At 46.6% G+C, this 13,763-nt stretch overlaps 1 protein-coding gene across 5 annotated transcripts in view; it reads right to left on the bottom strand.

Moving 5' to 3' along the window:
* The window catches only part of ERG (ETS transcription factor ERG), a 254,166-nt gene that overhangs the window by 180,612 nt on the left and 59,791 nt on the right, over nucleotides 1-13,763 (bottom strand). For all 5 annotated transcript variants that reach the window (XM_045902445.3, XM_064578836.1, XM_045902444.3 and 2 more), the window contains exon 2: nucleotides 7,416-7,517. The gene's annotated coding sequence lies outside the window, so the exon portion shown is untranslated. The remainder of the gene's footprint in view (nucleotides 1-7,415; nucleotides 7,518-13,763) is intronic.

Here is a 13,763-nt window from a genome sequence, read left to right as displayed (position 1 = left end):
GGGGCGGGGGGCATTGATTTGTTCAGGATCCCTGGTTAATAAGCAACAGAGCCAGGATTCCAGTCAAATTGGCCTGGCTCCAGGGCCCCTAAGACATTTCAGTTTGACATGATGAACAGGTTTCACTTTCTATTTTGGAGATACGTTAGTTCACTTTGTTTTTTTTTTTTTAAGATTTTATTCATTTATTTTGAGAGAGAGAGAGTGCGAGAGAACACAAGCAGGGGGAGCAGCAGAGAGAGAGAGAGAGGGAGAAGCAGGCTTCCTGCTGAACTGGGGCTCAGTCCCAGGACCCTGGGATCACGACCTGAGTCAAAGGTAGACGTTCAACCCACTGAGTCTCCCAGGCTCGCCATGTTAGTTCATTTTAAAAATTAACTTCGGGGCGCCTAAGTGGCTCAGTCATTAAGCGGCTGCCTTCGGCTCAGGTCATGATCCCAGGGTCCTGGGATCGAGCCCCGCATCTGGCTCCCTGCTCAGCGGGAAGCCTGCTTCTCCCTCTCCCACTCCCCCTGCTGTGTTCCCTCTCTCGCTGTGTCTCTCTCTGTCAAAAAAATAAATAAAATCTTTTAAAAAATAAATAAATAAAAAATAAAAATAAAAAAATAAATAAAAATTAACTTCAATTTAAATGAATTAAATTCCCAGATGTCTATACTCGAGGGATCAATATGTCATCCAATATATTCCTTTACTCAGATTATAAACCAGTGTGTTCTGGCTACTGTCTGTCTGCCCCTTCCCATCCCCAGAGCCACTCTCCACAGCCCTCTTCCCTGTCCTACTACTACTCTTAGCAGTAGTAAACAATAAAATAAAAATCAACAGTTCTACAGGACGATACCCACGAAAGCTGTCTCGCAAGTCTACCGTTGACCACATTATTCCAGGGATATGCAAAAGCATTCACTGGAGCCCCAACAGCATCTGTGTTCTGCCTTTCCCATACTCTCAAGGCGCAAACACATCCACTCCCAACAAAGATGGGCTTCTCACGGGAGGCCTCCAACTCCAGGTCTGCACACTTATGGTCTGTCTCCCAAAAGGGCTCCATGGACTTCTCCCCAGATCTGGGGGAGCTTGGCTGGACAAGGGAGACAACAAACGTGAAAATTTAGGCAGTACTTTTTTACTACAGCCAACTTTGTTGATCTTAGAAAGTATGTAGAGTTTCTCTCTAAGCCTAATGCAAGTCCGTTTTTGGATAATAGTTGTTAAAAATGCAAAAGGAATAAAGCACGGTCTTGAAATTGAATTGGGCAGCGGTTGATGGGGACCCACGGTCTTGGTGTGCTGTGAGAACGGAGGCTTGGAGAGAATGGGAGTCCGGCGAAAGCTCTCGTGAAGCTTGCTCCTCTGACCCAGGAACCTTCAACTCCCCCAAGACCATCTCCTCAGGAGAGCAGAAGTCACCTCAGGAAAACAACACTCTGATCCCAAGGCCATTCAGCCTGACAGAGGCCCATCCTCGAGCCCTCCTGACAAAAGGAAGGCTCCCCACTGCAAGACCCCACGCTCAGGAGCAGACTATTCTTTCTCCGTGTTTTGGTGTCCCCCAGGGCAGCTCACCCCCACACAATTCCTCCTTCCCTGCACACACATGCTTCTGCTCACAGCAAGAGCTGAAGCTTGTCCCCTCCCAGCAAATGAGCAGAAGGAACGTTCTGGGAGTCCCGAGCCGAGGCCTTAAGAGATCCAGAGGATTCCTCTTCTTGCCTCCGGGAACCCAGTTCCCATACCTCACGCAGCATGGAAATGTGGCCAAGGCCCAAGGCAGGTGCGCAGCTGACAGCTAGCACTTCATGCCAGACCCACAAGGGAGCCATCCTGAACGTTCTAGAACATCATCTCCCAGATGACCACAGCCCCTGCCGGCATCAGGAAAGCAGAACTCTCCAGCTAAGTCCAGGCAGCCCACAGAACTACGAGAAACAATAAATCAGTTGTTGTTTTAAACTACGAGGCTCAGGGATAGTTTATTACACAGCTGGATAACGTGAACACCCTGTAAGTATTCTAGATACCTAAAGAAGCTAGAGTACCTTATGGTTCACTGTCACACCACGGTATATTACACAATGGTTGCAATTCCCCTCTCTTCCTTGTGTCTATGCCTTTTGCCATGTGACTTTGTGGTCCTCTCACTAAAGACTGCAAACTTGCTTTCCCAGCCCTTGTTTGGGAGCGGTCCACGGGACTTGCTTCAGGCAACAGGATGCAGCAGGAGGTCAGTGTGCTCATTCCTAACGAAAGCCTCAAGTGGCATGAATAGCTTCCGCCTGCAACCTGCCACCACCATGGGAGCAGGCCATGCTAGCATGCTGGAGGATGAGAGGCATGCAGAACAAAGCCGACTCATCCAGTCTCCCCAGCCAAGACTATCATCTGGGAGACAACCAAACCCCAGGCCTAGGAGGGAAATTTCAAGACAAAAACTGACCAGCCAAGGTCAACCCGAATGGCCAACCCACAGGCTCAGGAGCTAAATAAATGCTTCTTGTTTTAAACCACTGAGGTTTGGGGTGGTTGTAACACAGCCTTTTTATAACAGTCAATTACTAGGGGGCGCCTGGGTGGCTCAGTTGGTTAAGCGACTGCCTTCGGCTCAGGTCATGATCCCGGGGTCCTGGGATCGAGTCCCGCATTGGGCTCCCTGCTCGGTGGGAAGCCTGCTTCTCCCTCTCCCACTCCCCCCGCTTGTGTTCCCTCTCTCGCTGTGTCTCTCTCTGTCAAATAAATAAATAAAATCTTTAAAAAAAAAAAAAAAACAGTCAATTACTAATACGCACAATTTGCCTTGGATAACTAGGTTATCAAGCTCCCCCTTAAACTTTTCCAGCTCGAGAGAGAAACAGAGACTCAACGAGTGGTTTCAATGGAAACAAAGTTGGTCCCAACACAATCATCCCATTTCCATCCAGCTAAGAGACGAGACCTCAGGCAACGGTCCTCCCCTCAAAGTAAGTTTGGAAACTGAAGAGTAACCAAGACCCTGTTGCCAGAAGGATCTGTGAGATTCTCAGAGCCCTTCCTGGAGCAGCTAAATCCCCACTTCACAGGAGGGGACACTGTCAGCCTTCTGGGGATACCAAGTGTGCTGAAATGGAAGCAACATTCTGGATGTCCAAGACCACAGAAATGTCACAGCTGTGACAGCAGCCATTCCATCTGTGGCCAACCAAGAGATAAATTTGATAAACAAGTTTTTGTGTCTCCATCTTTGATGGGGAAGCTTCGGGTACTTTCAATGCATCAAAGATGAAACGGCAAGGAAGGGAATATATAGATTCCAGATGCAACACTGCCCCACCCCTCAAGGGGAAATGGGAAAATAATTATACAGATATCAAGAGGTGCCATATGCGGGTCGTGGACAACATCCAGAGAAGGGAGAGAGCTGATACATAAGGAGAGCCAAGGAGGTGCCACCAAGGAGCCTTGAAGAATAAGAGGCATGAGGGCTGGTAGGAAGGCAGGGAACAGAAACCCCCCAACCCCCCCCACATTAGGGAACCAAGATATGTGACCCTAACCCACAACAACCAGCAGGACCACCATGATCAGAGGAATTTCTTAAACATTCACATGAATGGCGCCCCTCCCTTGCAAACCAGATTAGCTAAAAAGCAAAGCACCTCAAAACCAAGAGGATGAAAGTTCTACCACTTAGCATGCCCCCTCCCCCCACAAATACCCTGGACTGTTTCTGCAGCCATTTAGGTGCCTATTCTTTTCTCCCCCCTTGGGAGGAATGTTTTGGATTTTTTTAAGAGCACTTTTAATTCACGTTTGTGTTTCTAATGATCATTTTTCAAATATTTAGTTGTTGATGAATGACATTGGGTTTTATATCACTGTGGGAACATTTCCATTTCCTATTTTACCTGGCTTTGAACCCTTGCAGAATTTGAATCCCTGTTGTCTAAAAGCCCTTTCTTTAATATGTGTTTCTTGTGATCAATTCATTCGGTACTATGTATGTTTATGACTTTGTGTTTCAGGATCTGACATTATTTCATCATTGGGTATCTTAAGAAATAAAATGTATTGACATTCAATAGAATTCTACTTGTCTCCCTTCTTCATCCTTATTTAAAAAATACCAATGTCTAACTAAACAGTAACAAATATGTGGGGCCCCCCACATAGTCATGTGGACCCAGCTGCCCTGCGGGCCATGCTTCCCCCTAGGGAAATATACGGAATCTTCCAAACAAGATGGACTCCAGGAAAGAGGCCTGTGCAGGCCCCAAAGATGCTCAGGCCAGTTTGGGCAGGAGCTGCAGGTTCTCAGGCACCTCAGGTGTGGTGTGGAGTGGCGGATGGGTCCTGGAGGGCATGGGAACAGGGCTCTCTGGTGGGGCAGCGCTGGATCTGAGTTGGTGGTGCAGGGTCTGGTTTTCCTCCTCAGAAACCTAGAAAAGGCTACTTCACCCTTGAGGAACTATAGTTACACCATCTGTAAAATGGGGATAATACAACTGTGGTATTAAAAAAAAAAAAAAAAAAGATATTTGGTCTCTGTCCCCAGTTCCTGGCACAGAGCTCTTAAAACCACTGGATTTTCCTAAGGGAGAAGAGCAATAGAAGCATCTCTTGTTCTAATGAAGTGACCCCTGGAGGACACCCAGATAGCTTCACGGTAGTCTCAGACCACGCTTTGATGAGAAGCCTGGGGTTTTCGTCCCCACCCCCATCCTCTGGGGAGAGAAGGGCTGGAGAATGAGTTAATAATTGACATTCCCATGTGATGAAACCTTTTTAAAAATTCCTGTATGACCAGATTCAGAGCTTCCAAGTTGGTGAACACATCCATGTGCCTAGAGGGGGCACATCCCAACTCCATGGGGACAGAAGCGCCTGCTCTCAGGACCCCTCTAGAACTCACCTATGAACCTCTCCATCCATCTGTTTACCTGTATCCTTTATAATAAACCAAAGTAGTGAGTACAGCATTTTCCTGAGTTCTGTGTCCTTCCAGCAAATTCCTGAGTCATGGAGGGAGATGTGCGAATCCCCGACTCTGCAGCCAAGTTGGACAGAAGTGTAAGTAATCTGGGGAGGGATTGGATGGGGGAGGTCAGTCTTGCGGGTCTGAGCCCTGAACCTGTGGGGCCTGATGTTAACTCCTGGTAGTGTCAGAATTGCATTACACTGTAGGCTACCCAGCTGGGGTTGGAGAATTGGGAAACTGGTTGATGGTGTTGCAAAAGACATCACATATCTGATGTCAGGAGGGAGAAAAACTCCTCGGGTATCCACCTCCAAACTGATGGTCAGCGATTCACGCATGTGTGAACGCAAGTTTTGGCCAGTGTCTGTTCCAACTGGTTAGTACCTGAGTGAGATCTCTGTCTGGCTCTCTCCCCGGCCAACTCCATTAGGCTTTTGTGAAGATTACATTAAATTGTGCCTAAGAAACCTCTTGCAGGGCTAGGCATACAGTAAGCACTTAATAAGTGGTAGTCATTATGATTAAGAAAGCAAAAACTCGATACGGTATAAAATGTTGCAACTTTGAGAAAAATAATTCTCAATAAATAAATTCATAAGGGACCTTTGTCAATTGACTAAAAACATCCTTCATTTAAAAACCGGATGTTTAATTTTAAGCTAACTAGTTTTCAGTAAGTAAAAACGTTTCAGGCAAAATGGCTCTAAGCAAACCCATGATAATGAATCCATTCATCGAATGAGCTGGTCATCAGGCACACTTGCGCTTGGCGGGTAGGGACCGAGCCCATGACAGTCTTTTACCAGCAAAGCCAAGTCTACCGTAAGAACTGCACAGATCTGATTCCAGCCAAGAGCATGGGCACCCTTCCCCCTAAAGGGAATGGGAGGAGGGGAAGCAAGTGAGACACCCAGCCAGGGCCCATGACTGAAAAAAGCACTGCTTCTCAGGCCTACCCCAGTCAGAGCCCTGGTACCTACGTACCAGAAGTAAGCAAGAGAGGCCGGTGGGAGGCAGAAGAGTCAACCAAATGCACCTTTACATTTATCTACAAAGACGAATTGGTGCTGCTTCAGTAGGATATGGCTTATCTTTCCAAATAACTACAAATACCTATTGCAAAAGGTTGAACTGAAGGGTTGGGGGTCCTAACCCCCAGTAGCTCAGAAAGCATCCTTACAGGGCATGGGGTCTTTACCGAAGTTATCAAGTTACAGTGAGGTCACAGGGTGGGCCCTAGCCAATATGACCGGAGCCCTTACTCACATAGAGGACAGATGATATGAAGACACAGGAAGAAGATGGCCATCACAAGCCAAGGAGAGAGGCCTGGGACAGCCTCTCTCTCACGGCCTCAGAAGGAACCAACTCTGCCCACACCTTGACCTCAGACATCCAGCCTCCAGAACTGTGAATCTATTTGTGTCGTCTGAGCCTCCAGTCCGCAGGACTTTGTTACAGCTGCCCCGGAAAACTACACCTTTATTGAGCGACTTGCTCAATGTTTCAACTTACAAAGACTAGTGGCCCTGATTTGGGGGGTGGGAAGGGGGAAAGGTGTGCCTCAGGAATCACATCCAATTTATTTGCACTCTTTCTTACCAGACACTAACTCTGTTCAAGGAACGTCCCAGTATTATTGTACCATCTAGTAATCATTCCTGGCTTCATTTTGGCAAAGGAGAGCCTTTTTTAAGTTCTGTGGCCTTAATGAGTACGAGATAGGCCCACCATAACCAATTCCAATCCGTGAAATGCTTTTCTGAGAGAAGCCTGATAGTTCCCAACAGCTAAGGGGCATATTTTGTAGATAAAGGGCTGAAATCCTCCACCTTTTTTTTTTTTTGCAAAATTAATGAATGCAGAGATGCATCCCCCTGTGTGTGCCTCTTGAGATGAGGCTTCCACTGAACTCAGGTGAAATAACTATAAAATAATCACAAACCAAACTTAGTAGTATGACAGGAAAATGTAAATATCATAAAGCATAGGTATCTGTAGATACTGCCCTTGGCCTCCAGTCCTTCTGGAAGGAGAAGACAAGAGCAGGAGGCAGCAGAGAAAGGAGGGGTGACAAGGTCAATACTTGTAAAGCAGTGACATAACCAACACTCCCCTGTGTGGGTGTCGGGGGATGGCAGGTGGGGCCGGGTGCGGGGCGTCTTCCTTAAGGGAGACAATCAGTGGAACCCACACGATGCCTCAACATATACCAAATGCTCCAAGGAAAGGTCTTTGGTTTTGGCTTTGGTTTTGGCTTTTTCACCGTGGTAAGTGTCCTCTTCAATCCTCATCACCTATTTCACCCATCCCCCACCCACCTCCCACAAAGGAAAGGTCTTGGGAGGTCTGGGAACACAAATAATCAAATATCCAAGATGCCAAATATTCATAGATATATCTGTATTTTTTTTTTAATTCTTCAGTAGGAGAGGTAGGGTTCTCTGGGATTTTGTTTTACCTTTAATTGCCCTTGGCCCCACCATCTTTTTTCTCTTCGAGTCATTGGTCTTGCTTTTGGTCAACACTGCTTTTCTTGGGTCTTCAAAGATCTTGGAACAACCTGAAAAAGAATTTAAATATATTAAACCTTGGGGTTTTTTTCACCAAAAAAAATAACACCAAGGATCAACAGTATGTTTAGTGACAAAACCTGTTTCTTAAACATTATTTTAAAATATCCTAAAAGGAGAATAAACGTAAACTCCTCCCCTTAAAAAAGGGGGGATGGGCATGGGGGTGGCAACATTCCTCCAGGGAAGCTCAGCGTTATGAAGCAAAAATGAGGAGTGAAACACAGGCCAAGCCTGAGCTGGCAATACTGAAGCCCACATACGCTTTTGCAAAGAAAATACTTTGAAAATGTTTTCCTTCCCTTACAGACCCCAGCCTTAGTAATGATGGCTTCCCCAAATCATTCCTTCAGCACTTTTGTCTGCTCAAAACAAAGAGTAACAGGGCTTATTAAACACCCCGAGAACTGTAATTAAACAGTCATTTTCATTCCAGGAAAGAAACAACCCTTTTAATTTGAAGATGCTGAGAAGGATCCATATTTTTAACATTAGAACACGACCAAACTGAAATAAAAGAAAGAGAGAAAGAGAGAGAGAGAAGTCTTCCTTAGAATATGCCTGTCGCCACAGCTCTAGAATCTGATCTCTTTTTTTGGAGATACGGAATTTCTGTGCTAATGCAACTTTCCAAGTAAAATAGCCAATCCCAAAATATTATATTTAACAGAATCCTCACAATATGACAAATTGCAAATGGCAACTGTTTCGGTTGAAAATATTTTCAAACTAGAAAATGTCTTAAGTATTGCATCAAAATCAATATTTGCCATGGGCAATAGTATTTCTAAATGTTTCCGCAGCCCCGCTGACCCTCCCACTCTGCTCGGGGCACCTGCCAAGTCCATCTCAAGTCTTTGGGCCTGTGCTTTGGGACAGTTTATCCAGTTGCCCAACGTAGCCACAAAGTGTTTGCTATGATATGGAAAATATAAACTTTTGGGAAAATATTAGGATCCAAAACCACATATAAATATGATGCCAATATTGTAAAAAGAAAAAAATGCTAGATGGCCTAAAGACAAAAGGGAAGGTAGAAAGAAAAGGGGGTAGGTCTCAGGAAGGGCGTGAAATCACTAACAGAAGCGGGCTTTGAGGTTCCAACGTGAATTCTGAGGGAGTTTTATTTTTCTCTATTATTTTCTTCTGGGTATTTTCTTGATTTTCAGAATGAATAAAATTCATCTTGATAATGAGAGGAAAACTCAGCAATGATCACTTTCTATCCCTGAACATATTTTCAAAGCATTTTCCAGAGAGCAATGTGTGACTTCTGCCCCCCAGCCTTATGGAGCCGGGTTGGCCTCCCCTTCTCAGGGACTGGATTTTCAGCAGGAAAGGAGAAGGTAGCAGCGAATTAGACCATGCTTTGCCTGGCCGCACAGTCCTTGAGTGCATAAAGGTGTTCCCAAATTCCCTTTTCTCGAAATCCAAAAGGCAATATTGATTATCACTTGGTTCAATGCTTTCCACAGGCAAGTGGTTAAAATCATATTTAGTTTCCAATTGCTGAAAAGGGAATAAGAGTTTTAAAAGCGTGGGTTAAGATTTACTATCCTATGTCATCCTAGAGTATACTTGAGTGCCAAAATCTCTACATGCCGAAAGAATAACCTGATTTATGACTGAATATTGCTGGACCTGATTTAAAGACAAGAGTAAAGCCCAGAGAAGATTCTATTAAATATATGCAATGGGTATTTTTAAATTAGCATTATGGTGTTATTAATATTTCATTTATCCAGAGGGCACTTATCTGACAACATAAATTATCCATAACACAGCTGAGAAGCCCCAAAGGATCCAAAAAAATGTCACAGAGTCCGGGGAGAACAGCTTTGCCAGGGAAAGGCACGCTACCAGCCACATGAGGTAACTGCTGGCCCAATCAAAGCAAAAAATCAGAAAATTATGCAAACCAGACTTAAGAACTCAAAAAATACAGCCATTTGAGAACTCTGGCTTGAGAGCATACTGCTTAACCCTGCCCAAGAGCCCCTGGTCCTGCAGAAAAAGCAGAGATCAAAGAACCACATGACCCATGTGAGGACCGGACCCCCCCCAAGCCTGCCACAGTCAAGGACCCCAGTCCACGCCACCCTCGGATTCAGTGAGGCTCCGTGTTCTCCCCAGTCAGAGGAAGAAGACTGTTTGTGGTGGTTAGAAAGTGGCTACTGGCGATGGGTAAAGCCAAACTCGGCTGAGCACCTGAAGGGCAAGCTTCATTTGCCAAAGCAGCCCTGGCGCAGCAGAAAGACCCCTGGGCTGGGGGCTCCCGGCTGGTGCTGACCCAGCAGCTTCAGTTTGCTCATCTGCAAGCCGTGGGTAAGAGACAGGTGGTGCTGCTAAGAGGGAGGTGTAAGGTGGTGCTTAGGGCCGTGCCAGCTGGACAGACAAAGGCATTGTTGTTATGTTCCAGGTGGTGTGACCTCCTTGCTCCCCAAATGCACAGGACAAGGAGCCACTCCCCACACACAGATTTTCCTGGCCACCTCATGTCCACAACAGCGCGTGTTTCATAGAGGAGGTGGGCTCCTGGGAAGATGCACAGCTCCATGTCCAGAAGAGCTGCCTCCATGACCAGAAACAGCCTGGATAATGGGCAGACAGCAGCCTTGCATGAGAAGAAATGGACAGACATATGCCAGGGACAGAGGGACTGCAGTCATCACTGTGGTCCTGGTGAGCACGGCCACGGAGGAGACTGTTCATTCATAGCCTGCACACTTGGGGCCCTTCCTCCTTTACAGAAGGAACCCCAACTTCATTTGGGCGTACAACCCCTATCCCAACATGCCCACTGCGAGGGTAAATCCTATCACTGCGCACCCCTTCCTCTTGCCACTGGTTGGCTGGCTTAGGGATGGGCGATTCAACACCAGGGAAATGAGCTAGAGGACTTCCGGGAAAAGTCTCGCAGGTGCTAGAGAAAGGCCATAGGATATTGTCCTCTCTGTGTGATGACTGGAGCTGGGACAGCCATCTCAGGTCCACGAAGGGAGGCAGCCTGAGGACAAAACTAATATGCTGTGGATGTCTAGGAGTGAATGAAGGAGATCTTCTGGGTTTCTACTTATGGTGAAGAAGAGTGCAATTACCCAACCCTGGAGGCAGAACTATAGTACCTATGAACGAAAGAGTCACTTTTGGCTCATTTACCATCTCACTCCAACTCAAACAGACATGCTGAATATGCTCCACAGTTTTAACTTTAAAATAAAATGATCCAGGGTGCCCGGGTGGCTCAACTGGTGAAGCACCTGCCTTCGGCTCAGGTCATGATCTCAGGGTCCTGGATCGAGTTTTGAGTCGGGCTCCCTGCTCAGCAGGAAGTCTGCTTTTCCCTGTCCCTCTGTGCTCTCTCTCTCAAATAAATAAATAAAATCTTTAAAAACAAAGCAAAAAATATTAAAAATAATAATAATAAATAAAATAAAATAAAATGATCGCTGGAAATTAGCACAGCCCATAAATCTCTCTATGTAAACAATATATCTAAGACTTAGAGAACACATAAAAATTATCAAGGTGAGTGACCTATTGCCACTGTACATGTACTGAGAATCTAGCCCTGGAGATGGGGTAGAACATGCCCTCAATAAACACGGGGTTTGATGGAGGGACAATACTTTTAGTTAAATGACTGATTGGATGTAGAATAAGGGGAGAGTTGCCAGAGAGGGACAAAAGAGGAGGCAGTTCTATTTAGCGCCATGGAATAGCAATGCCTCTCTGGGGGTGTTAGTATGGGATGGGCGCTTAGCATTCAATAGGTAGGAATGGGGCAAAGAGCACGCAAAGTGGAGGAGATAGGTGAGCAAAGGTATGAAGGTGAGCGAGTGTACTTAGGAGACGTGTGCTGTAAGGAGAGTGTCTTTAATCTCTATGTCCACTTAGGGCACAGAGTGTGAGCTCAGAGATGTTGAGTGACTTGTCTCTATAACTTAGAAGTTCCATTGGTATCAATGATAAATATCAAGTGCCCACTGCCTTGTTTGACCCCCCGTTTATGACTGAGGGGAGCCCCTGACCTACTTGGAACACTGAAGGAGAAAATAAAACAGCCAAGAACACAAGGAGGAACAGTAAGAGAATTAGAAGTCTAGAAACGACCCACAGCATGGAATCCAAAGAAGGACGTCCAGTAAGACAGAAATAGTTCACAGCATCTGATCTGCAGAGGGATGAATGAACATGAAAAGTTCATTCGACCAACCACACGTATTGGGAACAGGCACTGGATCTGGCAAGTCAGAACCTCTTGGGGGCCTCTAACAGTGCTTCAGCAGAAAGGTCAAGCAAACCAGTCTCCAAATGGATGCGTTGAGAGGATATGTGGGAGTCAGTGCAGGCTATTTTTTTTTTTTTTTTTTGAGAGCGAGAGAAAGAGAGAGAGAGAGCACGAGCAGAAGAACAGAAAGAATCCCAAGCTGACTCCGCACTGAGCGAAGAGCCGGAGATCACGACCTGAGCTGAAATCAAGAGTCATACACTCAACTGACTGGGCCACCCATGTGCCCCCAGTGCAAGCTATTCTTAAGAGAAGTTGAGCAGCCAAGAGACAGGAAGGGGGAGAAGTTCAAGGACAAAGCACCAGTACATTCACCCACCCAGTACTTGTGTATCTACTGTATTTCAGAAAGTGCTAGCAGTTAGGGATGCAACAGGGCACAAGTCTTGCCCTCAAGAAGCCTACGATTTTGCTTGCTTGCTTTTCTTGTCTATTGATGATGAGCAAAGAAGGAATGTTTATGGGTAGGATCGAGGGACCCGGTGGAGTAGAAGACATAGAGACTCTAGAGACAGAGGGACCAGGGACGGCCCACGCTGGGAGAGACAGAGGAGAGGCCAGACAGAGCCGCACGTCGGTGGGGCCAGCTACTGCTGCAAAACAAGTGGCGTGCAGTTTGCTGGGTAACCACCTGCTCTCCCAGGGAAACCGGTGTGAAGCGTGTGGCAATTTCTGTGGGGTAACTGTTGGCCACCACGACCCCCTTCAAGGAACCAACAGCCGTCGCTACCCGCGGAGCTGGACGATCGCTGTAGCAAGGCCGCAGAGGCCGGCCCTTGCACACCTGTGTTCCAGAAGCCAGGAGACAAAGGAGCCTGAGGCTACTTTGAAGGAAGGGGGGAGAAGGCAGAGGCAATCTGGGGAGAGCAGCCCGGACAGCTGCTCTCCCAGGGGCTGAGTCCCTGCGAGAGTTGCTCCTGGGAGGGGCAAGCGCTAGGGAGAGGGAGTTCAAAACCCAGAAACAGTGAGAGGTCCGGGGGCTCCTAAGTTGCTTCCGTATCAGCTCTCTGCTTCCCGAAGCTGGTGAGGAGCCCAACACGTATGCTGTGTGTTGCTGGCTTCCCCAGGCTGACACTGCGAGTGCGTGCACAGGAGTAGGTTTCCACTGGTGAATCACCGTGCTGTTTTCTGCTTGGACTTAGAACTCGGGGAGGCTGTTCTTGGAATCTTAGAGAATCCCCTGAAGGGTCTCCTTTTGCTCTCCATCATAAAGGAATGTTGCCAAAATAAACAAGAGCAGTTTTGCTGGGCAAAAATGGCAAGGATCTCCACGTCTGAGCCACGGAATGGCTACAACTGTAAGCTTCCTATCGGTTTGCTTGGGTCTGGTTTGGCTGTTGTTTGGTTTCATTTCATTTTGTGCTTTAGGGTCAATCTTTTGCCATTGTCGACCCTAAATCGACCTCTGGCCACAGTGCTTCTTCCTCATTCTTTCTTCGTGGGGAGAACAGAATGAAAAGAAACATCAGTGCGCCCATACACACCGACTCTTGCAAAGCCCATGCTGCTCTCGAAGGAAGGACCCTTCTCCCGTTCTCAGCCTTGCCCTTCGCACGTGAAAGCACCAAGCTGACCTCAGAGTGGAAGGTACGGCTGCCAGTTTCCACCAAAACCAAACACACAGCAGCAAAACAGCTCCATGGCCTCTCAGTCTGGGGACCAGGATCTGCCTTGAGGTCCCAGTAAAAATGAGACATTTGAAGGAAAACAAGCTGCATTTGAAAGGCGGGTGACATCAAGAAAGAGAAAACAGCTATAAATACCACTTCTCTCCCCTTGTACACTGAGCCTTCTGTTAAAGGAAACACATTTACTAGAGGTTTTTTTTTCCCTAAGTTCAACTGGAAAAACATAAATATTTAGTCATTTCATAACAGCAGACAACTGACAAGCAGGCCACAGGTTAAAGGAACATTATGTATTTCTAAGAAAGTTCATCTAACAC

The sequence above is a fragment of the Mirounga angustirostris genome, unplaced genomic scaffold, assembly GCF_029215605.1.
Source record: "Mirounga angustirostris isolate CCGP_5_RB_7025 unplaced genomic scaffold, mMirAng1.0.hap1 SCAF_1, whole genome shotgun sequence".
Lineage (NCBI taxonomy): Eukaryota > Metazoa > Chordata > Mammalia > Carnivora > Phocidae > Mirounga > Mirounga angustirostris.
Note: the sequence above shows the minus strand (reverse complement) of the source record. Positions and strands in the feature narration are given on the sequence as shown.